The following is a 6,506-nucleotide window of genomic DNA, read 5'->3' on the forward strand; positions in this document are numbered from 1 at the left end:
GTACTCAGGAGAAGTTGAGGAATGTGTTTTGGGGTGTCTTTTTACATATACCCATGCTGGGTGAGATAAATATCTTGGTCAAATGCCAACTTTGTATAAAAAAATGGGAAAAGTTGTCTTTTGCCAAGATATTTCTCTCACCCAGCATGGGTATATATAAAATGACACCCCAAAACACATTCCCCACCTTCTCCTGAGTACGGAGATACCAGATGTGTGACACTTTTTTGCAGCCTAGGTGGGCAAAGGGGCCCATATTCCAAAGAGCACCTTTCGGATTTCACAGGTCAATTTTTACAGAATTTGATTTCAAACTCCTTACCACACATTTGGGCCCCTAGAATGCCAGGGCAGTATAACTACCCCACAAGTGACCCCATTTTGGAAAGAAGAGACCCCAAGGTATTCGCTGATGGGCATAGTGAGTTCATAGAACTTTTTATTTTTTGTCACAAGTTAGTGGAATATGAGACTTTGTAAGAAAAAAAAAAAAAAAATCATCATTTACCGCTAACTTGTGACAAAAAATAAAAAGTTCTATGAACTCACTATGCCCATCAGTGAATACCTTAGGGTGTCTACTTTCAGAAATGGGGTCATTTGTGGGGTGTTTGTACTGTCTGGGCATTGTAGAACCTCAGGAAACATGACAGGTGCTCAGAAAGTCAGAGCTGCTTCAAAAAGCGGAAATTCACATTTTTGTACCATAGTTTGTAAACGCTATAACTTTTACCCAAACCATTTTTTTTTTACCCAAACATTTTTTTTTTATCAAAGACATGTAGAACTATAAATTTAGAGCAAAATTTCTATATGGATGTCGTTTTTTTTGCAAAATTTTACACCTGAAAGTGAAAAATGTCATTTTTTTGCAAAAAAATCGTTAAATTTCGATTAATAACAAAAAAAGTAAAAATGTCAGCAGCAAAGAAATACCACCAAATGAAAGCTCTATTAGTGAGAAGAAAAGGAGGTAAAATTCATTTGGGTGGTAAGTTGCATGACCGAGCAATAAATGGTGAAAGTAGTGTAGGTCAGAAGTGTAAAAAGTGGCCTGGTCTTTCAGGGTGTTTAAGCACTGGGGGCTGAGGTGGTTAAAATACTTTTTTTTTAATGATTTTATTAATAATTCTTTTTCATGAATGAAATTCATCTGTGGGTGGCGCTGTTATGGAGAGGGGGATCTGTGGGTGGCGCTGTTATGGAGAGGGGGATCTGTGGGTGGCGCTGTTATGGAGAGGGGGATCTGTGGGTGGCGCTATGGAGAGGGGGATCTGTGGGTGGCGCTGTTATGGAGAGGGGGATCTGTGGGTGGCGCTGTTATGGAGAGGGGGATCTGTGGGTGGCGCTGTTATGGAGAGGGGGATCTGTGGGTGGCGCTGTTATGGAGAGGGGGATCTGTGGGTGGCGCTGTTATGGAGAGGGGGATCTGTGGGTGGCGCTGTTATGGAGAGGGGGATCTGTGGGTGGCGCTGTTATGGAGAGGGGGATCTGTGGGTGGCTCTGTTATGGAAAGGGGATATGTGCACTGTTATGGGCATAACAGTGCACAGATCCCTTTCCCCATAACAGTGCACAGATCCCTTTCCCCATAACAGTGCACAGATCCCCCCCCTCCCCATAGCAGTGCCATAGACAGATCCCCCTACCCATAACAGCCCCGGCCCTGCTGCTCACAGCATCACTCACTGCATCTTTATTTTACCTTACAATCGTCACGCTCCAGTAAGAACTCTGCAGGCAGAGCGGAGGGCGGCGTAACGTCACTTACTCACGTGACGCACCTGCTCCGCCCACTTTATGAATGAAGGAGGCGGAGCAGGCGCGTCACGTGAGTAAGTGACGTTACGCCGGCCTCCGCTCTGCCTGCAGAGTTGTTAGTTACTGGAGCCTCACGATTGTAAGGTAAAATAAAGATGCAGTGACAAAGTAAACCGCCCGCCCGGCGCCCGCCCGCAGATGGTGGGTGACAAATCCCACACCCCATATTTTCGGCCGATATGTAACAATATCGGCCGAAGTGGATTAGGTGCATTTTCGGCCGATATTTTCGGCTGCCGGAATTTCGGTGCACCCCTACCCTTCACGATATGTGATGTAATAATCACAAATCACATGACGGATCTTTAAAGATTGCGTCCACTCAGGAATGCCGATCGTGGACATTTAACCTGACCACTGCATCTGAGCACGTGAAATACCGGAAGCGAGCGTTTCTGTCTATCCTCCGGCTCCCCCGTGTGGCGATCGGAGGAGCATGCATGTGGCAGCACCTATCATTCAGGATGACAGGAGGCTGCTGCATAGTAGTTTCTACGGAGCCGCTGCCTGTGACAGGGCTCCATACAAACACAGTAAAATCATCATAGACTAAAATGCGAATTTATTGAAGAATATTTATTAAAATAAAAAAATACACATCATGGGTATCGCCGAAAATGCCCGTACTATCAAAATATAAAAATATTTATACCATACGGAAAAATGGGAAACAAAAAAGTGTCAAAATGGCTGATTCACAGTTTTTTGGTCGCTTTTCCTCCCACAAATATTAACCGCCTCCGGACCGCCTAACGCAGGATCGCGTTCCGGAGGCGGCAGCCCTGCGCAGAGTCACGCATATATGCGTCATCTCGCGAGACGCGAGATATCCTGTGAATGCGCGCACACAGGCGCGCGCGTTCACAGGATCGGAAGGTAAGCGAGTGGATCTCCAGCCTGCCAGCGGCGATCGTTCGCTGGCAGGCTGGAGATGCGATTTTTTTTAACCCTAACAGGTATATTAGACGCTGTTTTGATAACAGCGTCTAATATACCTGCTACCTGGTCCTCTGGTGGTCCCTTTTGTTTGGATCGACCGCCAGAGGACACAGGTAGCTCAGTAATAAGTAGCACCAAGCACCACTACACTACACCCCCCCCCTGTCACTTATTAACCCCTGATCACCCCATATAGACTCCCTGATCACCCCCCTGTCATTGATCACCCCCCTGTAAGGCTCCATTCAGACGTCCGTATGATTTTTACGGATCCACTGATACATGGATCGGATCCGCAAAACACATACGGACGTCTGAATGGAGCCTTACAGGGGAGTGATCAATGACGGGGGTGATCACCCCATATAGACTCCCTGATCACCCCCCTGTCATTGATCACCCCCCTGTCATTGATCACCCCCCTGTAAGGCTGCATTCAGATGTCCGTATGTTTTTTACGGATCCACTGATACATGGATCGGATCCGCAAAACACATACGGACATCTGAATGGAGCCTTATAGGGGGGTGATCAATGACAGGGGGGTGATCACCCCATATAGATTCCCTGATCACCCCCCTGTCATTGATCACCCCCCTGTAAGGCTGCATTCAGATGTCTGTATGATTTTTACGCATCCACTGATACATGGATCGGATCCGCAAAACACATACGGACATCTGAATGGAGCCTTATAGGGGGGTGATCAATGACAGGGGGGTGATCACCCCATATAGACTCCCTGATCACCCCCCTGTCATTGATCACCCCCCTGTCATTGATCACCCCCCTGTAAGGCTCCATTCAGACATTTTTTTGGCCCAAGTTAGCGGAAATTATATATTTTTTTCTTACAAAGTCTCATATTCCACTAACGTGTCAAAAAATAAAATCTCACATGAACTCACCATACCCCTCACGGAATCCAAATGCGTAAAAATTTTTAGACATTTATATTCCAGACTTCTTCTCACGCTTTAGGGCCCCTAGAATGCCAGGGCAGTATAAATACCCCACATGTGACCCCATTTCGGAAAGAAGACACCCCAAGGTATTCCGTGAGGGGCATATTGAGTCCATGAAAGATTGAAATTTTTGTCCCAAGTTAGCGGAAAGGGAGACTTTGTGAGAAGAAAAAAAAAATCAATTTCCGCTAACTTGTGCCAAAAAAAAAAAATTCTATGAACTCGCCATGCCCCTCATTGAATACCTTGGGGTGTCTTCTTTCCAAAATCAGGTCACATGTGGGGTATTTATACTGCCCTGGCATTCTAGGGGCCCTAAAGCATGAGAAGAAGTCTGGGATCCAAATGTCTAAAAATGCCCTCATAAAAGGAATGTGGGCCCCTTTGCGCATCTAGGCTGCAAAAAAGTGTCACACATCTGGTATCGCCGTACTCAGGAGAAGTTGGGCAATGTGTTTTGGGGTGTCATTTTACATATACCCATGCTGGGTGAGATAAATATCTTGGTCAAATGCCAACTTTGTATAAAAAATGGGAAAAGTTGTCTTTTGCCGAGATATTTCTCTCACCCAGCATGAGTATATGTAAAAAGACACCCCAAAACACATTGCCCACTTTCTCCTGAATACGGCGATACCACGTGTGACACTTTTTTGCAGCCTAGGTGGGCAAAGGGGCCCACATTCCAAAGAGCACCTTTCGGATTTCACAGGTCATTTACCTACTTACCACACATTAGGGCCCCTAGAATGCCAGGGCAGTATAACTACCCCACAAGTGACCCCATTTTGGAAAGAAGACACCCCAAGGTATTCCGTGAGGGGCATGGCGAGTTCCTAGAATTTTTTATTTTTTGTCACAAGTTAGCGGAAAATTATGATTTTTTATTTTTTTTTCCTTACAAAGTCTCATATTCCACTAACTTGTGACAAAAAATAAAAACTTCCATGAACTCACTATGCCCATCACGAAATACTTTGGGGTGTCTTCTTTCCAAAATGGGGTCACTTGTGGGGTAGTTATACTGCCCTGGCATTCTAGGGGCCCTAATGTGTGGTAAGTAGGTAAATGACCTGTGAAATCCGAAAGGTGCTCTTTGGAATGTGGGCCCGTTTGCCCACCTAGGCTGCAAAAAAGTGTCACACATCTGGTATCCCCGTACTCAGGAGAAATGTGTTTTGTGGTGTCTTTTTACATATACCCATGCTGGGTGAGAGAAATATCTTGGCAAAAGACAACTTTTCCCATTTTTTTATACAAAGTTGGCATTTGACCGAGATATTTATCTCACCCAGCATGGGTATATGTAAAATGACACCCCAAAACACATTGCCCAACTTCTCCTGAGTACGGAGATACCACATGTGTGACACTTTTTTGCAGCCTAGGTGGGCAAAGGGGCCCACATTCCAAAGAGCACCTTTCGGATTTCACCGACCATTTTTTACAGATTTTGATTTCTAACTACTTACCACACATTAGGGCCCCTAGAATCCCAGGGCAGTATAACTACCCCACAAGTGACCCCATTTTGGAAAGAAGACACCCCAAGGTATTCGCTGATGGGCATAGTGAGTTCATGGAAGTTTTAATTTTTTGTCACAAGTTAGTGGAATATGAGACTTTGTAAGAAAAAAAATAATAATAATAATCATTTTCCGCTAACTTGTGACAAAAAATAAAAAATTCTAGGAACTCGCCATGCCCCTCACGGAATACCTTGGGGTGTCTTCTTTCGAAAATGGGCTCACTTGTGGCGTAGTTATACTGCCCTGGCATTCTAGGGGCCCAAATGTGTGGTAAGTAGTTTGAAATCAAAATCTGTAAAAAATGGCCGGTGAAATCCGAAAGGTGCTCTTTGGAATGTGGGCCCCTTTGCCCACCTAGGCTGCAAAAAAGTGTCACACATGTGGTATCTCCGTACTCAGGAGAAGTTGGGCAATGTGTTTTGGGGTGTCATTTTACATATACCCATGCTGGGTGAGAGAAATATCTTGGCAAAAGACAACTTTTCCCATTTTTTTATACAAAGTTGGCATTTGACCAAGATATTTCTCTCACCCAGCATGGGTATATGTAAAATGACACCCCAAAACACATTGCCCAACTTCTCCTGAGTACGGAGATACCACATGTGTGACACTTTTTTGCAGCCTAGGTGGGCAAAGGGGCCCACATTCCAAAGAGCACCTTTCGGATTTCACCGGCCATTTTTTACAGATTTTGATTTCAAACTACTTACCACACATTAGGGCCCCTAGAATGCCAGGGCAGTATAACTACCCCACAAGTGACCCCATTTTGGAAAGAAGACACCCCAAGGTATTCGCTGATTGGCATAGTGAGTTCATAGAAGTTTTTATTTTTGTCACAAGTTAGTGGAATATGAGACTTTGTAAGAAAAAATAAAGAAAAAATCATCATTTTCCGCTAACTTGTGACAAAAAATAAAAAGTTCTATGAACTCACTATGCCCATCAGCGAATACCTTAGGGTGTCTACTTTCCGAAATGGGGTCATTTGTGGGGTGTTTGTACTGTCTGGCCATTGTAGAACCTCAGGAAACATGACAGGTGCTCAGAAAGTCAGAGCTGCTTCAAAAAGCGGAAATTCACATTTTTGTACCATAGTTTGTAAACGCTATAACTTTTACCCAAACCATTTTTTTTACCCAAACATTTTTTTTTTTATCAAAGACATGTAGGACAATAAATTTAGAGAAAAATTTATATATGGATGTCGTTTTTTTTGCAAAATTTTACAACTGAAAGTGAAAAATGT

This window comes from Bufo bufo, chromosome 1 (genome assembly GCF_905171765.1).
Source record: "Bufo bufo chromosome 1, aBufBuf1.1, whole genome shotgun sequence".
Classification (NCBI taxonomy): domain Eukaryota; kingdom Metazoa; phylum Chordata; class Amphibia; order Anura; family Bufonidae; genus Bufo; species Bufo bufo.